Source organism: Bos javanicus, chromosome 28 (genome assembly GCF_032452875.1).
Source record: "Bos javanicus breed banteng chromosome 28, ARS-OSU_banteng_1.0, whole genome shotgun sequence".
Classification (NCBI taxonomy): Eukaryota; Metazoa; Chordata; class Mammalia; order Artiodactyla; family Bovidae; genus Bos; species Bos javanicus.
In genome coordinates this window covers 4,009,290-4,034,246 of record NC_083895.1, presented here as the reverse complement: position 1 = coordinate 4,034,246, position 24,957 = coordinate 4,009,290, and the positions used below count along the sequence as shown (strand labels likewise).

Genomic DNA, 24,957 nt, shown 5'->3' with positions numbered 1-24,957 from the left:
GCTCCCTTGGCAGGCCTCAGGCACTTCTGGGCGGGGCCCCGGCCCCAGCCCCCGCCGCAGCCGCAGCCCCCGGCCCGTCCCCAGCCCCACCCCTCGACGCATCCTCGCAGGCAACCGCTGGGTCTCCCGCAGGCGCGCGCGCACAACACTCACACACACACACACAAAACAGTCACGCACACACACACACCCCCCCACCGCCGCCGAGAAAGGTCGAGAGCCGGAGACCACGGGTAAGGGAGACGGAGAAAGAGGGAGAGAGAGAGACAGACAGCAAGAGGACCACACAGACTTCCAAACCCCCGGCCGCCACACCCTGTCCCCTCCATTCTGGGTTCCCCCCGGCCCCCAGTCGACCAGACCCCACCGTCGCCCACCGACACACTCACACACACACTCTCCCGCACTCACCCTCTGGCCTGGGGGCGGGGGCTGGGTCTCGCCGTAGGTGGCCAAGCCGAAGGGGACCTTTGAGACCTCGGATGCGAGGAAGTCCGGGGGTCCCCACGGGTGATTGCCAGCCCCAGGGCACTGCGTCCAGCCGGGGCCCGCCGGCCCAAGGCTGACGCCCCCTCCCTTAGGGAAGCTGCTTCTGCCGCACGGCCTCTCTCTGAGGTGTGTCACGGTCTGTGCCAGTGTGTCTATCTCGGAGCGGATGCCATCCCCTGTCCCCTGTCCGTCTCCCGTTCTCCGTCTCTCTGTCAGTCGCTCGGTGTCTCCCTCTCTCTGTCTCTCCCTCCCCGTGTGTGCCTGCGCGCTCGTGTCTGTCTGTCTGTCTGTCTGTCTGTCTGTCTGCATCTGCCTCGCGCCGTCTTGGGAGTGTGTCTCTGAACCTTCATCTCTTTCTGTCTCTGTCTCTCCTGACCCCCGGCCTCCCACGGGTGCTATGGCTGTGGCCCTGGCTGCCGCGCTTGCGCCGGCCGGCTGTCTCCCGTGGCGTGGGTGCCTGCGAGTGTCTGTGTGTCTGTCCGTGTGCCTGCATGTCGCTCGTCTGCTCCCTCCGGAAGGTCCTGTGCTTGGAGGGCGGCGTGGGGGCAAGGGGGGCCTCGGGAGGGCGAAGGGGCGGGGCGGACGAGCTCTTGGTTCACCGCGCTGGTGGCTCCAGGTGGCTTTGGGCACCGGGCAGGTGCCGGGCAGGATGGGCGCTCAGGGCCACGGCTGGGCTGCGCACAGGCCCGCGGGAGGCTCAGAGGACCGCGGGCCCCAGCGGGCCCCGAAGCCAGAGAGCTCCGGGGCCACGTGGCCCTGAGCAGCGAAGGCCTTGGTGGGGTGGGGGGAGGGGGGAGGGGAGGCGGGGCGGGGAGGGGGGAGAGGTGGCGGAGGGGGGCGGCGGCCTCCGAGCGGGGCCGGGCCTGGAGGGTCCCAGGGTGGGAGAGCGCCAAGACCTCCGCCCCGCCTCACCCCTCCGCGCCCCTCACCCCACCCCACCCCACCCCACGCCCGATCCGCCGCAGGCATGCCGGGCCGGCTGCTCCGGGTCCAGGGTCCCGGGTCCCGGAAGCCCCGTGGTCCCCGGGCCGGGCCAGGCGGGTGCTGGCCGGGGGTGGCGGTGTGCGGGGGGCGGAGCGGCGTCGGCCGGCCACACGGCCGCCGGGACTCCGGTCGCGGGTCGTGCAGCTCAAGTGCAGCGCGCGCTCCGTGGAGAGCTGCGGCCGGCTGGGCCGAGCGGCAGGTCGGAGCGAAAGGCAGGCGCAGCGCAGGGCTCTTAGGGCGCCCGGCGGCAGCCGCCCCGTCTACGGCCATACCACCCTGAACGCGCCCGATCTCGTCTGATCTCGGAAGCTAAGCAGGGTCGGGCCTGGTTAGTACTTGGATGGGAGACCGCCTGGGAATACCGGGTGCTGTAGGCTTTTCTTTTCTTTTTTTTTTGCTTTTTTTTGCTTTTGCCTCCCCTCTCCTTTAGCGCCCGCCCCCCACCCCCGCAAGGCCCACCTGCCGCTGGCCCCTCGCACCCCACCGCGCTCAGAGCGGTCGCCTGCCTTCCAGCCCCTCCCGGGGTGGGTGGCCGGGGCCCCGACTCCCGCTGCAGACCTGGGTTGCCTCCGGGCGGCCCGCGAGCCCCTCCGCATTCGGCTTCCAGGAAACCAGAGGACCCGCGAGGGCGCGGGTGGAGGGGGTGCTCTCTGTCTGGGGCTCCCTTGGCAGGCCTCAGGCACTTCTGGGCGGGGCCCCGGCCCCAGCCCCCGCCGCAGCCGCAGCCCCCGGCCCGTCCCCAGCCCCACCCCTCGACGCATCCTCGCAGGCAACCGCTGGGTCTCCCGCAGGCGCGCGCGCACAACACTCACACACACACACACAAAACAGTCACGCACACACACACACCCCCCCACCGCCGCCGAGAAAGGTCGAGAGCCGGAGACCACGGGTAAGGGAGACGGAGAAAGAGGGAGAGAGAGAGACAGACAGCAAGAGGACCACACAGACTTCCAAACCCCCGGCCGCCACACCCTGTCCCCTCCATTCTGGGTTCCCCCCGGCCCCCAGTCGACCAGACCCCACCGTCGCCCACCGACACACTCACACACACACTCTCCCGCACTCACCCTCTGGCCTGGGGGCGGGGGCTGGGTCTCGCCGTAGGTGGCCAAGCCGAAGGGGACCTTTGAGACCTCGGATGCGAGGAAGTCCGGGGGTCCCCACGGGTGATTGCCAGCCCCAGGGCACTGCGTCCAGCCGGGGCCCGCCGGCCCAAGGCTGACGCCCCCTCCCTTAGGGAAGCTGCTTCTGCCGCACGGCCTCTCTCTGAGGTGTGTCACGGTCTGTGCCAGTGTGTCTATCTCGGAGCGGATGCCATCCCCTGTCCCCTGTCCGTCTCCCGTTCTCCGTCTCTCTGTCAGTCGCTCGGTGTCTCCCTCTCTCTGTCTCTCCCTCCCCGTGTGTGCCTGCGCGCTCGTGTCTGTCTGTCTGTCTGTCTGTCTGTCTGTCTGCATCTGCCTCGCGCCGTCTTGGGAGTGTGTCTCTGAACCTTCATCTCTTTCTGTCTCTGTCTCTCCTGACCCCCGGCCTCCCACGGGTGCTATGGCTGTGGCCCTGGCTGCCGCGCTTGCGCCGGCCGGCTGTCTCCCGTGGCGTGGGTGCCTGCGAGTGTCTGTGTGTCTGTCCGTGTGCCTGCATGTCGCTCGTCTGCTCCCTCCGGAAGGTCCTGTGCTTGGAGGGCGGCGTGGGGGCAAGGGGGGCCTCGGGAGGGCGAAGGGGCGGGGCGGACGAGCTCTTGGTTCACCGCGCTGGTGGCTCCAGGTGGCTTTGGGCACCGGGCAGGTGCCGGGCAGGATGGGCGCTCAGGGCCACGGCTGGGCTGCGCACAGGCCCGCGGGAGGCTCAGAGGACCGCGGGCCCCAGCGGGCCCCGAAGCCAGAGAGCTCCGGGGCCACGTGGCCCTGAGCAGCGAAGGCCTTGGTGGGGTGGGGGGGGGGGGAGGGGAGGCGGGGCGGGGAGGGGGAGAGGTGGCGGAGGGGGGCGGCGGCCTCCGAGCGGGGCCGGGCCTGGAGGGTCCCAGGGTGGGAGAGCGCCAAGACCTCCGCCCCGCCTCACCCCTCCGCGCCCCTCACCCCACCCCACCCCACCCCACGCCCGATCCGCCGCAGGCATGCCGGGCCGGCTGCTCCGGGTCCAGGGTCCCGGGTCCCGGAAGCCCCGTGGTCCCCGGGCCGGGCCAGGCGGGTGCTGGCCGGGGGTGGCGGTGTGCGGGGGGCGGAGCGGCGTCGGCCGGCCACACGGCCGCCGGGACTCCGGTCGCGGGTCGTGCAGCTCAAGTGCAGCGCGCGCTCCGTGGAGAGCTGCGGCCGGCTGGGCCGAGCGGCAGGTCGGAGCGAAAGGCAGGCGCAGCGCAGGGCTCTTAGGGCGCCCGGCGGCAGCCGCCCCCGTCTACGGCCATACCACCCTGAACGCGCCCGATCTCGTCTGATCTCGGAAGCTAAGCAGGGTCGGGCCTGGTTAGTACTTGGATGGGAGACCGCCTGGGAATACCGGGTGCTGTAGGCTTTTCTTTTCTTTTTTTTTTTGCTTTTTTTTGCTTTTGCCTCCCCTCTCCTTTAGCGCCCGCCCCCCACCCCCGCAAGGCCCACCTGCCGCTGGCCCCTCGCACCCCACCGCGCTCAGAGCGGTCGCCTGCCTTCCAGCCCCTCCCGGGGTGGGTGGCCGGGGCCCCGACTCCCGCTGCAGACCTGGGTTGCCTCCGGGCGGCCCGCGAGCCCCTCCGCATTCGGCTTCCAGGAAACCAGAGGACCCGCGAGGGCGCGGGTGGAGGGGGTGCTCTCTGTCTGGGGCTCCCTTGGCAGGCCTCAGGCACTTCTGGGCGGGGCCCCGGCCCCAGCCCCCGCCGCAGCCGCAGCCCCCGGCCCGTCCCCAGCCCCACCCCTCGACGCATCCTCGCAGGCAACCGCTGGGTCTCCCGCAGGCGCGCGCGCACAACACTCACACACACACACACAAAACAGTCACGCACACACACACACCCCCCCACCGCCGCCGAGAAAGGTCGAGAGCCGGAGACCACGGGTAAGGGAGACGGAGAAAGAGGGAGAGAGAGAGACAGACAGCAAGAGGACCACACAGACTTCCAAACCCCCGGCCGCCACACCCTGTCCCCTCCATTCTGGGTTCCCCCCGGCCCCCAGTCGACCAGACCCCACCGTCGCCCACCGACACACTCACACACACACTCTCCCGCACTCACCCTCTGGCCTGGGGGCGGGGGCTGGGTCTCGCCGTAGGTGGCCAAGCCGAAGGGGACCTTTGAGACCTCGGATGCGAGGAAGTCCGGGGGTCCCCACGGGTGATTGCCAGCCCCAGGGCACTGCGTCCAGCCGGGGCCCGCCGGCCCAAGGCTGACGCCCCCTCCCTTAGGGAAGCTGCTTCTGCCGCACGGCCTCTCTCTGAGGTGTGTCACGGTCTGTGCCAGTGTGTCTATCTCGGAGCGGATGCCATCCCCTGTCCCCTGTCCGTCTCCCGTTCTCCGTCTCTCTGTCAGTCGCTCGGTGTCTCCCTCTCTCTGTCTCTCCCTCCCCGTGTGTGCCTGCGCGCTCGTGTCTGTCTGTCTGTCTGTCTGTCTGTCTGTCTGCATCTGCCTCGCGCCGTCTTGGGAGTGTGTCTCTGAACCTTCATCTCTTTCTGTCTCTGTCTCTCCTGACCCCCGGCCTCCCACGGGTGCTATGGCTGTGGCCCTGGCTGCCGCGCTTGCGCCGGCCGGCTGTCTCCCGTGGCGTGGGTGCCTGCGAGTGTCTGTGTGTCTGTCCGTGTGCCTGCATGTCGCTCGTCTGCTCCCTCCGGAAGGTCCTGTGCTTGGAGGGCGGCGTGGGGGCAAGGGGGGCCTCGGGAGGGCGAAGGGGCGGGGCGGACGAGCTCTTGGTTCACCGCGCTGGTGGCTCCAGGTGGCTTTGGGCACCGGGCAGGTGCCGGGCAGGATGGGCGCTCAGGGCCACGGCTGGGCTGCGCACAGGCCCGCGGGAGGCTCAGAGGACCGCGGGCCCCAGCGGGCCCCGAAGCCAGAGAGCTCCGGGGCCACGTGGCCCTGAGCAGCGAAGGCCTTGGTGGGGTGGGGGGGGGGGGGGGGGAGGCGGGGCGGGGAGGGGGGAGAGGTGGCGGAGGGGGGCGGCGGCCTCCGAGCGGGGCCGGGCCTGGAGGGTCCCAGGGTGGGAGAGCGCCAAGACCTCCGCCCCGCCTCACCCCTCCGCGCCCCTCACCCCACCCCACCCCACCCCACGCCCGATCCGCCGCAGGCATGCCGGGCCGGCTGCTCCGGGTCCAGGGTCCCGGGTCCCGGAAGCCCCGTGGTCCCCGGGCCGGGCCAGGCGGGTGCTGGCCGGGGGTGGCGGTGTGCGGGGGGCGGAGCGGCGTCGGCCGGCCACACGGCCGCCGGGACTCCGGTCGCGGGTCGTGCAGCTCAAGTGCAGCGCGCGCTCCGTGGAGAGCTGCGGCCGGCTGGGCCGAGCGGCAGGTCGGAGCGAAAGGCAGGCGCAGCGCAGGGCTCTTAGGGCGCCCGGCGGCAGCCGCCCCCGTCTACGGCCATACCACCCTGAACGCGCCCGATCTCGTCTGATCTCGGAAGCTAAGCAGGGTCGGGCCTGGTTAGTACTTGGATGGGAGACCGCCTGGGAATACCGGGTGCTGTAGGCTTTTCTTTTCTTTTTTTTTTTGCTTTTTTTTGCTTTTGCCTCCCCTCTCCTTTAGCGCCCGCCCCCCACCCCCGCAAGGCCCACCTGCCGCTGGCCCCTCGCACCCCACCGCGCTCAGAGCGGTCGCCTGCCTTCCAGCCCCTCCCGGGGTGGGTGGCCGGGGCCCCGACTCCCGCTGCAGACCTGGGTTGCCTCCGGGCGGCCCGCGAGCCCCTCCGCATTCGGCTTCCAGGAAACCAGAGGACCCGCGAGGGCGCGGGTGGAGGGGGTGCTCTCTGTCTGGGGCTCCCTTGGCAGGCCTCAGGCACTTCTGGGCGGGGCCCCGGCCCCAGCCCCCGCCGCAGCCGCAGCCCCCGGCCCGTCCCCAGCCCCACCCCTCGACGCATCCTCGCAGGCAACCGCTGGGTCTCCCGCAGGCGCGCGCGCACAACACTCACACACACACACACAAAACAGTCACGCACACACACACACCCCCCCACCGCCGCCGAGAAAGGTCGAGAGCCGGAGACCACGGGTAAGGGAGACGGAGAAAGAGGGAGAGAGAGAGACAGACAGCAAGAGGACCACACAGACTTCCAAACCCCCGGCCGCCACACCCTGTCCCCTCCATTCTGGGTTCCCCCCGGCCCCCAGTCGACCAGACCCCACCGTCGCCCACCGACACACTCACACACACACTCTCCCGCACTCACCCTCTGGCCTGGGGGCGGGGGCTGGGTCTCGCCGTAGGTGGCCAAGCCGAAGGGGACCTTTGAGACCTCGGATGCGAGGAAGTCCGGGGGTCCCCACGGGTGATTGCCAGCCCCAGGGCACTGCGTCCAGCCGGGGCCCGCCGGCCCAAGGCTGACGCCCCCTCCCTTAGGGAAGCTGCTTCTGCCGCACGGCCTCTCTCTGAGGTGTGTCACGGTCTGTGCCAGTGTGTCTATCTCGGAGCGGATGCCATCCCCTGTCCCCTGTCCGTCTCCCGTTCTCCGTCTCTCTGTCAGTCGCTCGGTGTCTCCCTCTCTCTGTCTCTCCCTCCCCGTGTGTGCCTGCGCGCTCGTGTCTGTCTGTCTGTCTGTCTGTCTGTCTGTCTGCATCTGCCTCGCGCCGTCTTGGGAGTGTGTCTCTGAACCTTCATCTCTTTCTGTCTCTGTCTCTCCTGACCCCCGGCCTCCCACGGGTGCTATGGCTGTGGCCCTGGCTGCCGCGCTTGCGCCGGCCGGCTGTCTCCCGTGGCGTGGGTGCCTGCGAGTGTCTGTGTGTCTGTCCGTGTGCCTGCATGTCGCTCGTCTGCTCCCTCCGGAAGGTCCTGTGCTTGGAGGGCGGCGTGGGGGCAAGGGGGGCCTCGGGAGGGCGAAGGGGCGGGGCGGACGAGCTCTTGGTTCACCGCGCTGGTGGCTCCAGGTGGCTTTGGGCACCGGGCAGGTGCCGGGCAGGATGGGCGCTCAGGGCCACGGCTGGGCTGCGCACAGGCCCGCGGGAGGCTCAGAGGACCGCGGGCCCCAGCGGGCCCCGAAGCCAGAGAGCTCCGGGGCCACGTGGCCCTGAGCAGCGAAGGCCTTGGTGGGGTGGGGGGAGGGGGGAGGGGAGGCGGGGCGGGGAGGGGGAGAGGTGGCGGAGGGGGGCGGCGGCCTCCGAGCGGGGCCGGGCCTGGAGGGTCCCAGGGTGGGAGAGCGCCAAGACCTCCGCCCCGCCTCACCCCTCCGCGCCCCTCACCCCACCCCACCCCACCCCACGCCCGATCCGCCGCAGGCATGCCGGGCCGGCTGCTCCGGGTCCAGGGTCCCGGGTCCCGGAAGCCCCGTGGTCCCCGGGCCGGGCCAGGCGGGTGCTGGCCGGGGGTGGCGGTGTGCGGGGGGCGGAGCGGCGTCGGCCGGCCACACGGCCGCCGGGACTCCGGTCGCGGGTCGTGCAGCTCAAGTGCAGCGCGCGCTCCGTGGAGAGCTGCGGCCGGCTGGGCCGAGCGGCAGGTCGGAGCGAAAGGCAGGCGCAGCGCAGGGCTCTTAGGGCGCCCGGCGGCAGCCGCCCCCGTCTACGGCCATACCACCCTGAACGCGCCCGATCTCGTCTGATCTCGGAAGCTAAGCAGGGTCGGGCCTGGTTAGTACTTGGATGGGAGACCGCCTGGGAATACCGGGTGCTGTAGGCTTTTCTTTTCTTTTTTTTTTTGCTTTTTTTTGCTTTTGCCTCCCCTCTCCTTTAGCGCCCGCCCCCCACCCCCGCAAGGCCCACCTGCCGCTGGCCCCTCGCACCCCACCGCGCTCAGAGCGGTCGCCTGCCTTCCAGCCCCTCCCGGGGTGGGTGGCCGGGGCCCCGACTCCCGCTGCAGACCTGGGTTGCCTCCGGGCGGCCCGCGAGCCCCTCCGCATTCGGCTTCCAGGAAACCAGAGGACCCGCGAGGGCGCGGGTGGAGGGGGTGCTCTCTGTCTGGGGCTCCCTTGGCAGGCCTCAGGCACTTCTGGGCGGGGCCCCGGCCCCAGCCCCCGCCGCAGCCGCAGCCCCCGGCCCGTCCCCAGCCCCACCCCTCGACGCATCCTCGCAGGCAACCGCTGGGTCTCCCGCAGGCGCGCGCGCACAACACTCACACACACACACACAAAACAGTCACGCACACACACACACCCCCCCACCGCCGCCGAGAAAGGTCGAGAGCCGGAGACCACGGGTAAGGGAGACGGAGAAAGAGGGAGAGAGAGAGACAGACAGCAAGAGGACCACACAGACTTCCAAACCCCCGGCCGCCACACCCTGTCCCCTCCATTCTGGGTTCCCCCCGGCCCCCAGTCGACCAGACCCCACCGTCGCCCACCGACACACTCACACACACACTCTCCCGCACTCACCCTCTGGCCTGGGGGCGGGGGCTGGGTCTCGCCGTAGGTGGCCAAGCCGAAGGGGACCTTTGAGACCTCGGATGCGAGGAAGTCCGGGGGTCCCCACGGGTGATTGCCAGCCCCAGGGCACTGCGTCCAGCCGGGGCCCGCCGGCCCAAGGCTGACGCCCCCTCCCTTAGGGAAGCTGCTTCTGCCGCACGGCCTCTCTCTGAGGTGTGTCACGGTCTGTGCCAGTGTGTCTATCTCGGAGCGGATGCCATCCCCTGTCCCCTGTCCGTCTCCCGTTCTCCGTCTCTCTGTCAGTCGCTCGGTGTCTCCCTCTCTCTGTCTCTCCCTCCCCGTGTGTGCCTGCGCGCTCGTGTCTGTCTGTCTGTCTGTCTGTCTGTCTGTCTGCATCTGCCTCGCGCCGTCTTGGGAGTGTGTCTCTGAACCTTCATCTCTTTCTGTCTCTGTCTCTCCTGACCCCCGGCCTCCCACGGGTGCTATGGCTGTGGCCCTGGCTGCCGCGCTTGCGCCGGCCGGCTGTCTCCCGTGGCGTGGGTGCCTGCGAGTGTCTGTGTGTCTGTCCGTGTGCCTGCATGTCGCTCGTCTGCTCCCTCCGGAAGGTCCTGTGCTTGGAGGGCGGCGTGGGGGCAAGGGGGGCCTCGGGAGGGCGAAGGGGCGGGGCGGACGAGCTCTTGGTTCACCGCGCTGGTGGCTCCAGGTGGCTTTGGGCACCGGGCAGGTGCCGGGCAGGATGGGCGCTCAGGGCCACGGCTGGGCTGCGCACAGGCCCGCGGGAGGCTCAGAGGACCGCGGGCCCCAGCGGGCCCCGAAGCCAGAGAGCTCCGGGGCCACGTGGCCCTGAGCAGCGAAGGCCTTGGTGGGGTGGGGGGGGGGGGGGGAGGGGAGGCGGGGCGGGGAGGGGGGAGAGGTGGCGGAGGGGGGCGGCGGCCTCCGAGCGGGGCCGGGCCTGGAGGGTCCCAGGGTGGGAGAGCGCCAAGACCTCCGCCCCGCCTCACCCCTCCGCGCCCCTCACCCCACCCCACCCCACCCCACGCCCGATCCGCCGCAGGCATGCCGGGCCGGCTGCTCCGGGTCCAGGGTCCCGGGTCCCGGAAGCCCCGTGGTCCCCGGGCCGGGCCAGGCGGGTGCTGGCCGGGGGTGGCGGTGTGCGGGGGGCGGAGCGGCGTCGGCCGGCCACACGGCCGCCGGGACTCCGGTCGCGGGTCGTGCAGCTCAAGTGCAGCGCGCGCTCCGTGGAGAGCTGCGGCCGGCTGGGCCGAGCGGCAGGTCGGAGCGAAAGGCAGGCGCAGCGCAGGGCTCTTAGGGCGCCCGGCGGCAGCCGCCCCCGTCTACGGCCATACCACCCTGAACGCGCCCGATCTCGTCTGATCTCGGAAGCTAAGCAGGGTCGGGCCTGGTTAGTACTTGGATGGGAGACCGCCTGGGAATACCGGGTGCTGTAGGCTTTTCTTTTCTTTTTTTTTTTGCTTTTTTTTGCTTTTGCCTCCCCTCTCCTTTAGCGCCCGCCCCCCACCCCCGCAAGGCCCACCTGCCGCTGGCCCCTCGCACCCCACCGCGCTCAGAGCGGTCGCCTGCCTTCCAGCCCCTCCCGGGGTGGGTGGCCGGGGCCCCGACTCCCGCTGCAGACCTGGGTTGCCTCCGGGCGGCCCGCGAGCCCCTCCGCATTCGGCTTCCAGGAAACCAGAGGACCCGCGAGGGCGCGGGTGGAGGGGGTGCTCTCTGTCTGGGGCTCCCTTGGCAGGCCTCAGGCACTTCTGGGCGGGGCCCCGGCCCCAGCCCCCGCCGCAGCCGCAGCCCCCGGCCCGTCCCCAGCCCCACCCCTCGACGCATCCTCGCAGGCAACCGCTGGGTCTCCCGCAGGCGCGCGCGCACAACACTCACACACACACACACAAAACAGTCACGCACACACACACACCCCCCCACCGCCGCCGAGAAAGGTCGAGAGCCGGAGACCACGGGTAAGGGAGACGGAGAAAGAGGGAGAGAGAGAGACAGACAGCAAGAGGACCACACAGACTTCCAAACCCCCGGCCGCCACACCCTGTCCCCTCCATTCTGGGTTCCCCCCGGCCCCCAGTCGACCAGACCCCACCGTCGCCCACCGACACACTCACACACACACTCTCCCGCACTCACCCTCTGGCCTGGGGGCGGGGGCTGGGTCTCGCCGTAGGTGGCCAAGCCGAAGGGGACCTTTGAGACCTCGGATGCGAGGAAGTCCGGGGGTCCCCACGGGTGATTGCCAGCCCCAGGGCACTGCGTCCAGCCGGGGCCCGCCGGCCCAAGGCTGACGCCCCCTCCCTTAGGGAAGCTGCTTCTGCCGCACGGCCTCTCTCTGAGGTGTGTCACGGTCTGTGCCAGTGTGTCTATCTCGGAGCGGATGCCATCCCCTGTCCCCTGTCCGTCTCCCGTTCTCCGTCTCTCTGTCAGTCGCTCGGTGTCTCCCTCTCTCTGTCTCTCCCTCCCCGTGTGTGCCTGCGCGCTCGTGTCTGTCTGTCTGTCTGTCTGTCTGTCTGTCTGCATCTGCCTCGCGCCGTCTTGGGAGTGTGTCTCTGAACCTTCATCTCTTTCTGTCTCTGTCTCTCCTGACCCCCGGCCTCCCACGGGTGCTATGGCTGTGGCCCTGGCTGCCGCGCTTGCGCCGGCCGGCTGTCTCCCGTGGCGTGGGTGCCTGCGAGTGTCTGTGTGTCTGTCCGTGTGCCTGCATGTCGCTCGTCTGCTCCCTCCGGAAGGTCCTGTGCTTGGAGGGCGGCGTGGGGGCAAGGGGGGCCTCGGGAGGGCGAAGGGGCGGGGCGGACGAGCTCTTGGTTCACCGCGCTGGTGGCTCCAGGTGGCTTTGGGCACCGGGCAGGTGCCGGGCAGGATGGGCGCTCAGGGCCACGGCTGGGCTGCGCACAGGCCCGCGGGAGGCTCAGAGGACCGCGGGCCCCAGCGGGCCCCGAAGCCAGAGAGCTCCGGGGCCACGTGGCCCTGAGCAGCGAAGGCCTTGGTGGGGTGGGGGGGGGGGAGGGGAGGCGGGGCGGGGAGGGGGGAGAGGTGGCGGAGGGGGGCGGCGGCCTCCGAGCGGGGCCGGGCCTGGAGGGTCCCAGGGTGGGAGAGCGCCAAGACCTCCGCCCCGCCTCACCCCTCCGCGCCCCTCACCCCACCCCACCCCACCCCACGCCCGATCCGCCGCAGGCATGCCGGGCCGGCTGCTCCGGGTCCAGGGTCCCGGGTCCCGGAAGCCCCGTGGTCCCCGGGCCGGGCCAGGCGGGTGCTGGCCGGGGGTGGCGGTGTGCGGGGGGCGGAGCGGCGTCGGCCGGCCACACGGCCGCCGGGACTCCGGTCGCGGGTCGTGCAGCTCAAGTGCAGCGCGCGCTCCGTGGAGAGCTGCGGCCGGCTGGGCCGAGCGGCAGGTCGGAGCGAAAGGCAGGCGCAGCGCAGGGCTCTTAGGGCGCCCGGCGGCAGCCGCCCCCGTCTACGGCCATACCACCCTGAACGCGCCCGATCTCGTCTGATCTCGGAAGCTAAGCAGGGTCGGGCCTGGTTAGTACTTGGATGGGAGACCGCCTGGGAATACCGGGTGCTGTAGGCTTTTCTTTTCTTTTTTTTTTTGCTTTTTTTTGCTTTTGCCTCCCCTCTCCTTTAGCGCCCGCCCCCCACCCCCGCAAGGCCCACCTGCCGCTGGCCCCTCGCACCCCACCGCGCTCAGAGCGGTCGCCTGCCTTCCAGCCCCTCCCGGGGTGGGTGGCCGGGGCCCCGACTCCCGCTGCAGACCTGGGTTGCCTCCGGGCGGCCCGCGAGCCCCTCCGCATTCGGCTTCCAGGAAACCAGAGGACCCGCGAGGGCGCGGGTGGAGGGGGTGCTCTCTGTCTGGGGCTCCCTTGGCAGGCCTCAGGCACTTCTGGGCGGGGCCCCGGCCCCAGCCCCCGCCGCAGCCGCAGCCCCCGGCCCGTCCCCAGCCCCACCCCTCGACGCATCCTCGCAGGCAACCGCTGGGTCTCCCGCAGGCGCGCGCGCACAACACTCACACACACACACACAAAACAGTCACGCACACACACACACCCCCCCACCGCCGCCGAGAAAGGTCGAGAGCCGGAGACCACGGGTAAGGGAGACGGAGAAAGAGGGAGAGAGAGAGACAGACAGCAAGAGGACCACACAGACTTCCAAACCCCCGGCCGCCACACCCTGTCCCCTCCATTCTGGGTTCCCCCCGGCCCCCAGTCGACCAGACCCCACCGTCGCCCACCGACACACTCACACACACACTCTCCCGCACTCACCCTCTGGCCTGGGGGCGGGGGCTGGGTCTCGCCGTAGGTGGCCAAGCCGAAGGGGACCTTTGAGACCTCGGATGCGAGGAAGTCCGGGGGTCCCCACGGGTGATTGCCAGCCCCAGGGCACTGCGTCCAGCCGGGGCCCGCCGGCCCAAGGCTGACGCCCCCTCCCTTAGGGAAGCTGCTTCTGCCGCACGGCCTCTCTCTGAGGTGTGTCACGGTCTGTGCCAGTGTGTCTATCTCGGAGCGGATGCCATCCCCTGTCCCCTGTCCGTCTCCCGTTCTCCGTCTCTCTGTCAGTCGCTCGGTGTCTCCCTCTCTCTGTCTCTCCCTCCCCGTGTGTGCCTGCGCGCTCGTGTCTGTCTGTCTGTCTGTCTGTCTGTCTGTCTGCATCTGCCTCGCGCCGTCTTGGGAGTGTGTCTCTGAACCTTCATCTCTTTCTGTCTCTGTCTCTCCTGACCCCCGGCCTCCCACGGGTGCTATGGCTGTGGCCCTGGCTGCCGCGCTTGCGCCGGCCGGCTGTCTCCCGTGGCGTGGGTGCCTGCGAGTGTCTGTGTGTCTGTCCGTGTGCCTGCATGTCGCTCGTCTGCTCCCTCCGGAAGGTCCTGTGCTTGGAGGGCGGCGTGGGGGCAAGGGGGGCCTCGGGAGGGCGAAGGGGCGGGGCGGACGAGCTCTTGGTTCACCGCGCTGGTGGCTCCAGGTGGCTTTGGGCACCGGGCAGGTGCCGGGCAGGATGGGCGCTCAGGGCCACGGCTGGGCTGCGCACAGGCCCGCGGGAGGCTCAGAGGACCGCGGGCCCCAGCGGGCCCCGAAGCCAGAGAGCTCCGGGGCCACGTGGCCCTGAGCAGCGAAGGCCTTGGTGGGGTGGGGGGGGGGGGAGGGGAGGCGGGGCGGGGAGGGGGAGAGGTGGCGGAGGGGGGCGGCGGCCTCCGAGCGGGGCCGGGCCTGGAGGGTCCCAGGGTGGGAGAGCGCCAAGACCTCCGCCCCGCCTCACCCCTCCGCGCCCCTCACCCCACCCCACCCCACCCCACGCCCGATCCGCCGCAGGCATGCCGGGCCGGCTGCTCCGGGTCCAGGGTCCCGGGTCCCGGAAGCCCCGTGGTCCCCGGGCCGGGCCAGGCGGGTGCTGGCCGGGGGTGGCGGTGTGCGGGGGGCGGAGCGGCGTCGGCCGGCCACACGGCCGCCGGGACTCCGGTCGCGGGTCGTGCAGCTCAAGTGCAGCGCGCGCTCCGTGGAGAGCTGCGGCCGGCTGGGCCGAGCGGCAGGTCGGAGCGAAAGGCAGGCGCAGCGCAGGGCTCTTAGGGCGCCCGGCGGCAGCCGCCCCCGTCTACGGCCATACCACCCTGAACGCGCCCGATCTCGTCTGATCTCGGAAGCTAAGCAGGGTCGGGCCTGGTTAGTACTTGGATGGGAGACCGCCTGGGAATACCGGGTGCTGTAGGCTTTTCTTTTCTTTTTTTTTTTGCTTTTTTTTGCTTTTGCCTCCCCTCTCCTTTAGCGCCCGCCCCCCACCCCCGCAAGGCCCACCTGCCGCTGGCCCCTCGCACCCCACCGCGCTCAGAGCGGTCGCCTGCCTTCCAGCCCCTCCCGGGGTGGGTGGCCGGGGCCCCGACTCCCGCTGCAGACCTGGGTTGCCTCCGGGCGGCCCGCGAGCCCCTCCGCATTCGGCTTCCAGGAAACCAGAGGACCCGCGAGGGCGCGGGTGGAGGGGGTGCTCTCTGTCTGGGGCTCCCTTGGCAGGCCTCAGGCACTTCTGGGCGGGGCCCCGGCCCCAGCCCCCGCCGCAGCCGCAGCCCCCGGCCCGTCCCCAGCCCCACCCCTCGACGCATCCTCGCAGGCAACCGCTGGGTCTCCCGCAGGCGCGCGCGCACAACACTCACACACACACACACAAAACAGTCACGCACACACACACACCCCCCCACCGCCGCCGAGAAAGGTCGAGAGCCGGAGACCACGGGTAAGGGAGACGGAGAAAGAGGGAGAGAGAGAGACAGACAGCAAGAGGACCACACAGACTTCCAAACCCCCGGCCGCCACACCCTGTCCCCTCCATTCTGGGTTCCCCCCGGCCCCCAGTCGACCAGACCCCACCGTCGCCCACCGACACACTCACACACACACTCTCCCGCACTCACCCTCTGGCCTGGGGGCGGGGGCTGGGTCTCGCCGTAGGTGGCCAAGCCGAAGGGGACCTTTGAGACCTCGGATGCGAGGAAGTCCGGGGGTCCCCACGGGTGATTGCCAGCCCCAGGGCACTGCGTCCAGCCGGGGCCCGCCGGCCCAAGGCTGACGCCCCCTCCCTTAGGGAAGCTGCTTCTGCCGCACGGCCTCTCTCTGAGGTGTGTCACGGTCTGTGCCAGTGTGTCTATCTCGGAGCGGATGCCATCCCCTGTCCCCTGTCCGTCTCCCGTTCTCCGTCTCTCTGTCAGTCGCTCGGTGTCTCCCTCTCTCTGTCTCTCCCTCCCCGTGTGTGCCTGCGCGCTCGTGTCTGTCTGTCTGTCTGTCTGTCTGTCTGTCTGCATCTGCCTCGCGCCGTCTTGGGAGTGTGTCTCTGAACCTTCATCTCTTTCTGTCTCTGTCTCTCCTGACCCCCGGCCTCCCACGGGTGCTATGGCTGTGGCCCTGGCTGCCGCGCTTGCGCCGGCCGGCTGTCTCCCGTGGCGTGGGTGCCTGCGAGTGTCTGTGTGTCTGTCCGTGTGCCTGCATGTCGCTCGTCTGCTCCCTCCGGAAGGTCCTGTGCTTGGAGGGCGGCGTGGGGGCAAGGGGGGCCTCGGGAGGGCGAAGGGGCGGGGCGGACGAGCTCTTGGTTCACCGCGCTGGTGGCTCCAGGTGGCTTTGGGCACCGGGCAGGTGCCGGGCAGGATGGGCGCTCAGGGCCACGGCTGGGCTGCGCACAGGCCCGCGGGAGGCTCAGAGGACCGCGGGCCCCAGCGGGCCCCGAAGCCAGAGAGCTCCGGGGCCACGTGGCCCTGAGCAGCGAAGGCCTTGGTGGGGTGGGGGGGGGGGGGGGGAGGCGGGGCGGGGAGGGGGGAGAGGTGGCGGAGGGGGGCGGCGGCCTCCGAGCGGGGCCGGGCCTGGAGGGTCCCAGGGTGGGAGAGCGCCAAGACCTCCGCCCCGCCTCACCCCTCCGCGCCCCTCACCCCACCCCACCCCACCCCACGCCCGATCCGCCGCAGGCATGCCGGGCCGGCTGCTCCGGGTCCAGGGTCCCGGGTCCCGGAAGCCCCGTGGTCCCCGGGCCGGGCCAGGCGGGTGCTGGCCGGGGGTGGCGGTGTGCGGGGGGCGGAGCGGCGTCGGCCGGCCACACGGCCGCCGGGACTCCGGTCGCGGGTCGTGCAGCTCAAGTGCAGCGCGCGCTCCGTGGAGAGCTGCGGCCGGCTGGGCCGAGCGGCAGGTCGGAGCGAAAGGCAGGCGCAGCGCAGGGCTCTTAGGGCGCCCGGCGGCAGCCGCCCCCGTCTACGGCCATACCACCCTGAACGCGCCCGATCTCGTCTGATCTCGGAAGCTAAGCAGGGTCGGGCCTGGTTAGTACTTGGATGGGAGACCGCCTGGGAATACCGGGTGCTGTAGGCTTTTCTTTTCTTTTTTTTTTTGCTTTTTTTTGCTTTTGCCTCCCCTCTCCTTTAGCGCCCGCCCCCCACCCCCGCAAGGCCCACCTGCCGCTGGCCCCTCGCACCCCACCGCGCTCAGAGCGGTCGCCTGCCTTCCAGCCCCTCCCGGGGTGGGTGGCCGGGGCCCCGACTCCCGCTGCAGACCTGGGTTGCCTCCGGGCGGCCCGCGAGCCCCTCCGCATTCGGCTTCCAGGAAACCAGAGGACCCGCGAGGGCGCGGGTGGAGGGGGTGCTCTCTGTCTGGGGCTCCCTTGGCAGGCCTCAGGCACTTCTGGGCGGGGCCCCGGCCCCAGCCCCCGCCGCAGCCGCAGCCCCCGGCCCGTCCCCAGCCCCACCCCTCGACGCATCCTCGCAGGCAACCGCTGGGTCTCCCGCAGGCGCGCGCGCACAACACTCACACACACACACACAAAACAGTCACGCACACACACACACCCCCCCACCGCCGCCGAGAAAGGTCGAGAGCCGGAGACCACGGGTAAGGGAGACGGAGAAAGAGGGAGAGAGAGAGACAGACAGCAAGAGGACCACACAGACTTCCAAACCCCCGGCCGCCACACCCTGTCCCCTCCATTCTGGGTTCCCCCGGCCCCCAGTCGACCAGACCCCACCGTCGCCCACCGACACACTCACACACACACTCTCCCGCACTCACCCTCTGGCCTGGGGGCGGGGGCTGGGTCTCGCCGTAGGTGGCCAAGCCGAAGGGGACCTTTGAGACCTCGGATGCGAGGAAGTCCGGGGGTCCCCACGGGTGATTGCCAGCCCCAGGGCACTGCGTCCAGCCGGGGCCCGCCGGCCCAAGGCTGACGCCCCCTCCCTTAGGGAAGCTGCTTCTGCCGCACGGCCTCTCTCTGAGGTGTGTCACGGTCTGTGCCAGTGTGTCTATCTCGGAGCGGATGCCATCCCCTGTCCCCTGTCCGTCTCCCGTTCTCCGTCTCTCTGTCAGTCGCTCGGTGTCTCCCTCTCTCTGTCTCTCCCTCCCCGTGTGTGCCTGCGCGCTCGTGTCTGTCTGTCTGTCTGTCTGTCTGTCTGTCTGCATCTGCCTCGCGCCGTCTTGGGAGTGTGTCTCTGAACCTTCATCTCTTTCTGTCTCTGTCTCTCCTGACCCCCGGCCTCCCACGGGTGCTATGGCTGTGGCCCTGGCTGCCGCGCTTGCGCCGGCCGGCTGTCTCCCGTGGCGTGGGTGCCTGCGAGTGTCTGTGTGTCTGTCCGTGTGCCTGCATGTCGCTCGTCTGCTCCCTCCGGAAGGTCCTGTGCTTGGAGGGCGGCGTGGGGGCAAGGGGGGCCTCGGGAGGGCGAAGGGGCGGGGCGGACGAGCTCTTGGTTCACCGCGCTGGTGGCTCCAGGTGGCTTTGGGCACCGGGCAGGTGCCGGGCAGGATGGGCGCTCAGGGCCACGGCTGGGCTGCGCACAGGCCCGCGGGAGGCTCAGAGGACCGCGGGCCCCAGCGGGCCCCGAAGCCAGAGAGCTCCGGGGCCACGTGGCCCTGAGCAGCGAAGGCCTTGGTGGGGTGGGGGGGGGGGGGGGGGGGAGGCGGGGCGGGGAGGGGGGAGAGGTGGCGGAGGGGGGCGGCGGCCTCCGAGCGGGGCCGGGCCTGGAGGGTCCCAGGGTGGGAGAGCGCCAAGACCTCCGCCCCGCCTCACCCCCCCGCGCCCCTCACCCCACCCCACCCCACCCCACGCCCGATCCGCCGCAGGCATGCCGGGCCGGCTGCTCCGGGTCCAGGGTCCCGGGTCCCGGAAGCCCCGTGGTCCCCGGGCCGGGCCAGGCGGGTGCTGGCCGGGGGTGGCGGTGTGCGGGGGGCGGAGCGGCGTCGGCCGGCCACACGGCCGCCGGGACTCCGGTCGCGGGTCGTGCAGCTCAAGTGCAGCGCGCGCTCCGTGGAGAGCTGCGGCCGGCTGGGCCGAGCGGCAGGTCGGAGCGAAAGGCAGGCGCAGCGCAGGGCTCTTAGGGCGCCCGGCGGCAGCCGCCCCCGTCTACGGCCATACCACCCTGAACGCGCCCGATCTCGTCTGATCTCGGAAGCTAAGCAGGGTCGGGCCTGGTTAGTACTTGGATGGGAGACCGCCTGGGAATACCGGGTGCTGTAGGCTTTTCTTTTCTTTTTTTTTTTGCTTTTTTTTGCTTTTGCCTCCCCTCTCCTTTAGCGCCCGCCCCCCACCCCCGCAAGGCCCACCTGCCGCTGGCCCCTCGCACCCCACCGCGCTCAGAGCGGTCGCCTGCCTTCCAGCCCCTCCCGGGGTGGGTGGCCGGGGCCCCGACTCCCGCTGCAGACCTGGGTTGCCTCCGGGCGGCCCGCGAGCCCCTCCGCATTCGGCTTCCAGGAAACCAGAGGACCCGCGAGGGCGCGGGTGGAGGGGGTGCTCTCTGTCTGGGGCTCCCTTGGCAGGCCTCAGGCACTTCTGGGCGGGGCCCCGGCCCCAGCCCCCGCCGCAGCCGCAGCCCCCGGCCCGTCCCCAGCCCCACCCCTCGACGCATCCTCGCAGGCAACCGCTGGGTCTCCCGCAGGCGCGCGCGCACAACACTCACACACACACACACAAAACAGTCACGCACACACACACACCCCCCCACCGCCGCCGAGAAAGGTCGAGAGCCGGAGACCACGGGTAAGGGAGACGGAGAAAGAGGGAGAGAGAGAGACAGACAGCAAGAGGACCACACAGACTTCCAAACCCCCGGCCGCCACACCCTGTCCCCTCCATTCTGGGTTCCCCCCGGCCCCCAGTCGACCAGACCCCACCGTCGCCCACCGACACACTCACACACACACTCTCCCGCACTCACCCTCTGGCCTGGGGGCGGGGGCTGGGTCTCGCCGTAGGTGGCCAAGCCGAAGGGGACCTTTGAGACCTCGGATGCGAGGAAGTCCGGGGGTCCCCACGGGTGATTGCCAGCCCCAGGGCACTGCGTCCAGCCGGGGCCCGCCGGCCCAAGGCTGACGCCCCCTCCCTTAGGGAAGCTGCTTCTGCCGCACGGCCTCTCTCTGAGGTGTGTCACGGTCTGTGCCAGTGTGTCTATCTCGGAGCGGATGCCATCCCCTGTCCCCTGTCCGTCTCCCGTTCTCCGTCTCTCTGTCAGTCGCTCGGTGTCTCCCTCTCTCTGTCTCTCCCTCCCCGTGTGTGCCTGCGCGCTCGTGTCTGTCTGTCTGTCTGTCTGTCTGTCTGTCTGCATCTGCCTCGCGCCGTCTTGGGAGTGTGTCTCTGAACCTTCATCTCTTTCTGTCTCTGTCTCTCCTGACCCCCGGCCTCCCACGGGTGCTATGGCTGTGGCCCTGGCTGCCGCGCTTGCGCCGGCCGGCTGTCTCCCGTGGCGTGGGTGCCTGCGAGTGTCTGTGTGTCTGTCCGTGTGCCTGCATGTCGCTCGTCTGCTCCCTCCGGAAGGTCCTGTGCTTGGAGGGCGGCGTGGGGGCAAGGGGGGCCTCGGGAGGGCGAAGGGGCGGGGCGGACGAGCTCTTGGTTCACCGCGCTGGTGGCTCCAGGTGGCTTTGGGCACCGGGCAGGTGCCGGGCAGGATGGGCGCTCAGGGCCACGGCTGGGCTGCGCACAGGCCCGCGGGAGGCTCAGAGGACCGCGGGCCCCAGCGGGCCCCGAAGCCAGAGAGCTCCGGGGCCACGTGGCCCTGAGCAGCGAAGGCCTTGGTGGGGTGGGGGGAGGGGAGGCGGGGCGGGGAGGGGGGAGAGGTGGCGGAGGGGGGCGGCGGCCTCCGAGCGGGGCCGGGCCTGGAGGGTCCCAGGGTGGGAGAGCGCCAAGACCTCCGCCCCGCCTCACCCCTCCGCGCCCCTCACCCCACCCCACCCCACCCCACGCCCGATCCGCCGCAGGCATGCCGGGCCGGCTGCTCCGGGTCCAGGGTCCCGGGTCCCGGAAGCCCCGTGGTCCCCGGGCCGGGCCAGGCGGGTGCTGGCCGGGGGTGGCGGTGTGCGGGGGGCGGAGCGGCGTCGGCCGGCCACACGGCCGCCGGGACTCCGGTCGCGGGTCGTGCAGCTCAAGTGCAGCGCGCGCTCCGTGGAGAGCTGCGGCCGGCTGGGCCGAGCGGCAGGTCGGAGCGAAAGGCAGGCGCAGCGCAGGGCTCTTAGGGCGCCCGGCGGCAGCCGCCCCCGTCTACGGCCATACCACCCTGAACGCGCCCGATCTCGTCTGATCTCGGAAGCTAAGCAGGGTCGGGCCTGGTTAGTACTTGGATGGGAGACCGCCTGGGAATACCGGGTGCTGTAGGCTTTTCTTTTCTTTTTTTTTTTGCTTTTTTTTGCTTTTGCCTCCCCTCTCCTTTAGCGCCCGCCCCCCACCCCCGCAAGGCCCACCTGCCGCTGGCCCCTCGCACCCCACCGCGCTCAGAGCGGTCGCCTGCCTTCCAGCCCCTCCCGGGGTGGGTGGCCGGGGCCCCGACTCCCGCTGCAGACCTGGGTTGCCTCCGGGCGGCCCGCGAGCCCCTCCGCATTCGGCTTCCAGGAAACCAGAGGACCCGCGAGGGCGCGGGTGGAGGGGGTGCTCTCTGTCTGGGGCTCCCTTGGCAGGCCTCAGGCACTTCTGGGCGGGGCCCCGGCCCCAGCCCCCGCCGCAGCCGCAGCCCCCGGCCCGTCCCCAGCCCCACCCCTCGACGCATCCTCGCAGGCAACCGCTGGGTCTCCCGCAGGCGCGCGCGCACAACACTCACACACACACACACAAAACAGTCACGCACACACACACACCCCCCCACCGCCGCCGAGAAAGGTCGAGAGCCGGAGACCACGGGTAAGGGAGACGGAGAAAGAGGGAGAGAGAGAGACAGACAGCAAGAGGACCACACAGACTTCCAAACCCCCGGCCGCCACACCCTGTCCCCTCCATTCTGGGTTCCCCCCGGCCCCCAGTCGACCAGACCCCACCGTCGCCCACCGACACACTCACACACACACTCTCCCGCACTCACCCTCTGGCCTGGGGGCGGGGGCTGGGTCTCGCCGTAGGTGGCCAAGCCGAAGGGGACCTTTGAGACCTCGGATGCGAGGAAGTCCGGGGGTCCCCACGGGTGATTGCCAGCCCCAGGGCACTGCGTCCAGCCGGGGCCCGCCGGCCCAAGGCTGACGCCCCCTCCCTTAGGGAAGCTGCTTCTGCCGCACGGCCTCTCTCTGAGGTGTGTCACGGTCTGTGCCAGTGTGTCTATCTCGGAGCGGATGCCATCCCCTGTCCCCTGTCCGTCTCCCGTTCTCCGTCTCTCTGTCAGTCGCTCGGTGTCTCCCTCTCTCTGTCTCTCCCTCCCCGTGTGTGCCTGCGCGCTCGTGTCTGTCTGTCTGTCTGTCTGTCTGTCTGTCTGCATCTGCCTCGCGCCGTCTTGGGAGTGTGTCTCTGAACCTTCATCTCTTTCTGTCTCTGTCTCTCCTGACCCCCGGCCTCCCACGGGTGCTATGGCTGTGGCCCTGGCTGCCGCGCTTGCGCCGGCCGGCTGTCTCCCGTGGCGTGGGTGCCTGCGAGTGTCTGTGTGTCTGTCCGTGTGCCTGCATGTCGCTCGTCTGCTCCCTCCGGAAGGTCCTGTGCTTGGAGGGCGGCGTGGGGGCAAGGGGGGCCTCGGGAGGGCGAAGGGGCGGGGCGGACGAGCTCTTGGTTCACCGCGCTGGTGGCTCCAGGTGGCTTTGGGCACCGGGCAGGTGCCGGGCAGGATGGGCGCTCAGGGCCACGGCTGGGCTGCGCACAGGCCCGCGGGAGGCTCAGAGGACCGCGGGCCCCAGCGGGCCCCGAAGCCAGAGAGCTCCGGGGCCACGTGGCCCTGAGCAGCGAAGGCCTTGGTGGGGTGGGGGGGGGGGAGGGGAGGCGGGGCGGGGAGGGGGGAGAGGTGGCGGAGGGGGGCGGCGGCCTCCGAGCGGGGCCGGGCCTGGAGGGTCCCAGGGTGGGAGAGCGCCAAGACCTCCGCCCCGCCTCACCCCTCCGCGCCCCTCACCCCACCCCACCCCACCCCACGCCCGATCCGCCGCAGGCATGCCGGGCCGGCTGCTCCGGGTCCAGGGTCCCGGGTCCCGGAAGCCCCGTGGTCCCCGGGCCGGGCCAGGCGGGTGCTGGCCGGGGGTGGCGGTGTGCGGGGGGCGGAGCGGCGTCGGCCGGCCACACGGCCGCCGGGACTCCGGTCGCGGGTCGTGCAGCTCAAGTGCAGCGCGCGCTCCGTGGAGAGCTGCGGCCGGCTGGGCCGAGCGGCAGGTCGGAGCGAAAGGCAGGCGCAGCGCAGGGCTCTTAGGGCGCCCGGCGGCAGCCGCCCCCGTCTACGGCCATACCACCCTGAACGCGCCCGATCTCGTCTGATCTCGGAAGCTAAGCAGGGTCGGGCCTGGTTAGTACTTGGATGGGAGACCGCCTGGGAATACCGGGTGCTGTAGGCTTTTCTTTTCTTTTTTTTTTTGCTTTTTTTTGCTTTTGCCTCCCCTCTCCTTTAGCGCCCGCCCCCCACCCCCGCAAGGCCCACCTGCCGCTGGCCCCTCGCACCCCACCGCGCTCAGAGCGGTCGCCTGCCTTCCAGCCCCTCCCGGGGTGGGTGGCCGGGGCCCCGACTCCCGCTGCAGACCTGGGTTGCCTCCGGGCGGCCCGCGAGCCCCTCCGCATTCGGCTTCCAGGAAACCAGAGGACCCGCGAGGGCGCGGGTGGAGGGGGTGCTCTCTGTCTGGGGCTCCCTTGGCAGGCCTCAGGCACTTCTGGGCGGGGCCCCGGCCCCAGCCCCCGCCGCAGCCGCAGCCCCCGGCCCGTCCCCAGCCCCACCCCTCGACGCATCCTCGCAGGCAACCGCTGGGTCTCCCGCAGGCGCGCGCGCACAACACTCACACACACACACACAAAACAGTCACGCACACACACACACCCCCCCACCGCCGCCGAGAAAGGTCGAGAGCCGGAGACCACGGGTAAGGGAGACGGAGAAAGAGGGAGAGAGAGAGACAGACAGCAAGAGGACCACACAGACTTCCAAACCCCCGGCCGCCACACCCTGTCCCCTCCATTCTGGGTTCCCCCCGGCCCCCAGTCGACCAGACCCCACCGTCGCCCACCGACACACTCACACACACACTCTCCCGCACTCACCCTCTGGCCTGGGGGCGGGGGCTGGGTCTCGCCGTAGGTGGCCAAGCCGAAGGGGACCTTTGAGACCTCGGATGCGAGGAAGTCCGGGGGTCCCCACGGGTGATTGCCAGCCCCAGGGCACTGCGTCCAGCCGGGGCCCGCCGGCCCAAGGCTGACGCCCCCTCCCTTAGGGAAGCTGCTTCTGCCGCACGGCCTCTCTCTGAGGTGTGTCACGGTCTGTGCCAGTGTGTCTATCTCGGAGCGGATGCCATCCCCTGTCCCCTGTCCGTCTCCCGTTCTCCGTCTCTCTGTCAGTCGCTCGGTGTCTCCCTCTCTCTGTCTCTCCCTCCCCGTGTGTGCCTGCGCGCTCGTGTCTGTCTGTCTGTCTGTCTGTCTGTCTGTCTGCATCTGCCTCGCGCCGTCTTGGGAGTGTGTCTCTGAACCTTCATCTCTTTCTGTCTCTGTCTCTCCTGACCCCCGGCCTCCCACGGGTGCTATGGCTGTGGCCCTGGCTGCCGCGCTTGCGCCGGCCGGCTGTCTCCCGTGGCGTGGGTGCCTGCGAGTGTCTGTGTGTCTGTCCGTGTGCCTGCATGTCGCTCGTCTGCTCCCTCCGGAAGGTCCTGTGCTTGGAGGGCGGCGTGGGGGCAAGGGGGGCCTCGGGAGGGCGAAGGGGCGGGGCGGACGAGCTCTTGGTTCACCGCGCTGGTGGCTCCAGGTGGCTTTGGGCACCGGGCAGGTGCCGGGCAGGATGGGCGCTCAGGGCCACGGCTGGGCTGCGCACAGGCCCGCGGGAGGCTCAGAGGACCGCGGGCCCCAGCGGGCCCCGAAGCCAGAGAGCTCCGGGGCCACGTGGCCCTGAGCAGCGAAGGCCTTGGTGGGGTGGGGGGGGGGGGGGGAGGGGAGGCGGGGCGGGGAGGGGGGAGAGGTGGCGGAGGGGGGCGGCGGCCTCCGAGCGGGGCCGGGCCTGGAGGGTCCCAGGGTGGGAGAGCGCCAAGACCTCCGCCCCGCCTCACCCCTCCGCGCCCCTCACCCCACCCCACCCCACCCCACGCCCGATCCGCCGCAGGCATGCCGGGCCGGCTGCTCCGGGTCCAGGGTCCCGGGTCCCGGAA

At 71.1% G+C, this 24,957-nt stretch overlaps 11 non-coding genes across 11 annotated transcripts; all 11 read left to right on the top strand.

Moving 5' to 3' along the window:
• The first annotated feature begins 1,731 nt into the window (after nt 1-1,731).
• LOC133240824 (5S ribosomal RNA) lies at nt 1,732-1,850 on the top strand. The gene has a single exon (XR_009734418.1). It is a non-coding gene; the product is annotated as a 5S ribosomal RNA (ribosomal RNA).
• A 2,012-nt stretch (nt 1,851-3,862) lies between these two features.
• Nucleotides 3,863-3,981, top strand: LOC133240817 (5S ribosomal RNA). The gene has a single exon (XR_009734413.1). It is a non-coding gene; the product is annotated as a 5S ribosomal RNA (ribosomal RNA).
• Nucleotides 3,982-5,995: 2,014 nt separating this feature from the next.
• LOC133240805 (5S ribosomal RNA) lies at nt 5,996-6,114 on the top strand. The gene has a single exon (XR_009734402.1). It is a non-coding gene; the product is annotated as a 5S ribosomal RNA (ribosomal RNA).
• Nucleotides 6,115-8,128: 2,014 nt separating this feature from the next.
• On the top strand, nt 8,129-8,247 carry LOC133240793 (5S ribosomal RNA). Its single transcript, XR_009734391.1, has one exon. It is a non-coding gene; the product is annotated as a 5S ribosomal RNA (ribosomal RNA).
• Nucleotides 8,248-10,264: 2,017 nt separating this feature from the next.
• Nucleotides 10,265-10,383, top strand: LOC133240784 (5S ribosomal RNA). Its single transcript, XR_009734384.1, has one exon. It is a non-coding gene; the product is annotated as a 5S ribosomal RNA (ribosomal RNA).
• A 2,013-nt stretch (nt 10,384-12,396) lies between these two features.
• On the top strand, nt 12,397-12,515 carry LOC133240772 (5S ribosomal RNA). Its single transcript, XR_009734372.1, has one exon. It is a non-coding gene; the product is annotated as a 5S ribosomal RNA (ribosomal RNA).
• Nucleotides 12,516-14,528: 2,013 nt separating this feature from the next.
• LOC133240761 (5S ribosomal RNA) lies at nt 14,529-14,647 on the top strand. Its single transcript, XR_009734361.1, has one exon. It is a non-coding gene; the product is annotated as a 5S ribosomal RNA (ribosomal RNA).
• Nucleotides 14,648-16,660: 2,013 nt separating this feature from the next.
• LOC133240749 (5S ribosomal RNA) lies at nt 16,661-16,779 on the top strand. The gene has a single exon (XR_009734350.1). It is a non-coding gene; the product is annotated as a 5S ribosomal RNA (ribosomal RNA).
• Nucleotides 16,780-18,794: 2,015 nt separating this feature from the next.
• On the top strand, nt 18,795-18,913 carry LOC133240737 (5S ribosomal RNA). Its single transcript, XR_009734339.1, has one exon. It is a non-coding gene; the product is annotated as a 5S ribosomal RNA (ribosomal RNA).
• A 2,008-nt stretch (nt 18,914-20,921) lies between these two features.
• On the top strand, nt 20,922-21,040 carry LOC133240726 (5S ribosomal RNA). Its single transcript, XR_009734328.1, has one exon. It is a non-coding gene; the product is annotated as a 5S ribosomal RNA (ribosomal RNA).
• A 2,013-nt stretch (nt 21,041-23,053) lies between these two features.
• LOC133240715 (5S ribosomal RNA) lies at nt 23,054-23,172 on the top strand. Its single transcript, XR_009734317.1, has one exon. It is a non-coding gene; the product is annotated as a 5S ribosomal RNA (ribosomal RNA).
• The last annotated feature ends 1,785 nt before the right edge of the window (nt 23,173-24,957 follow it).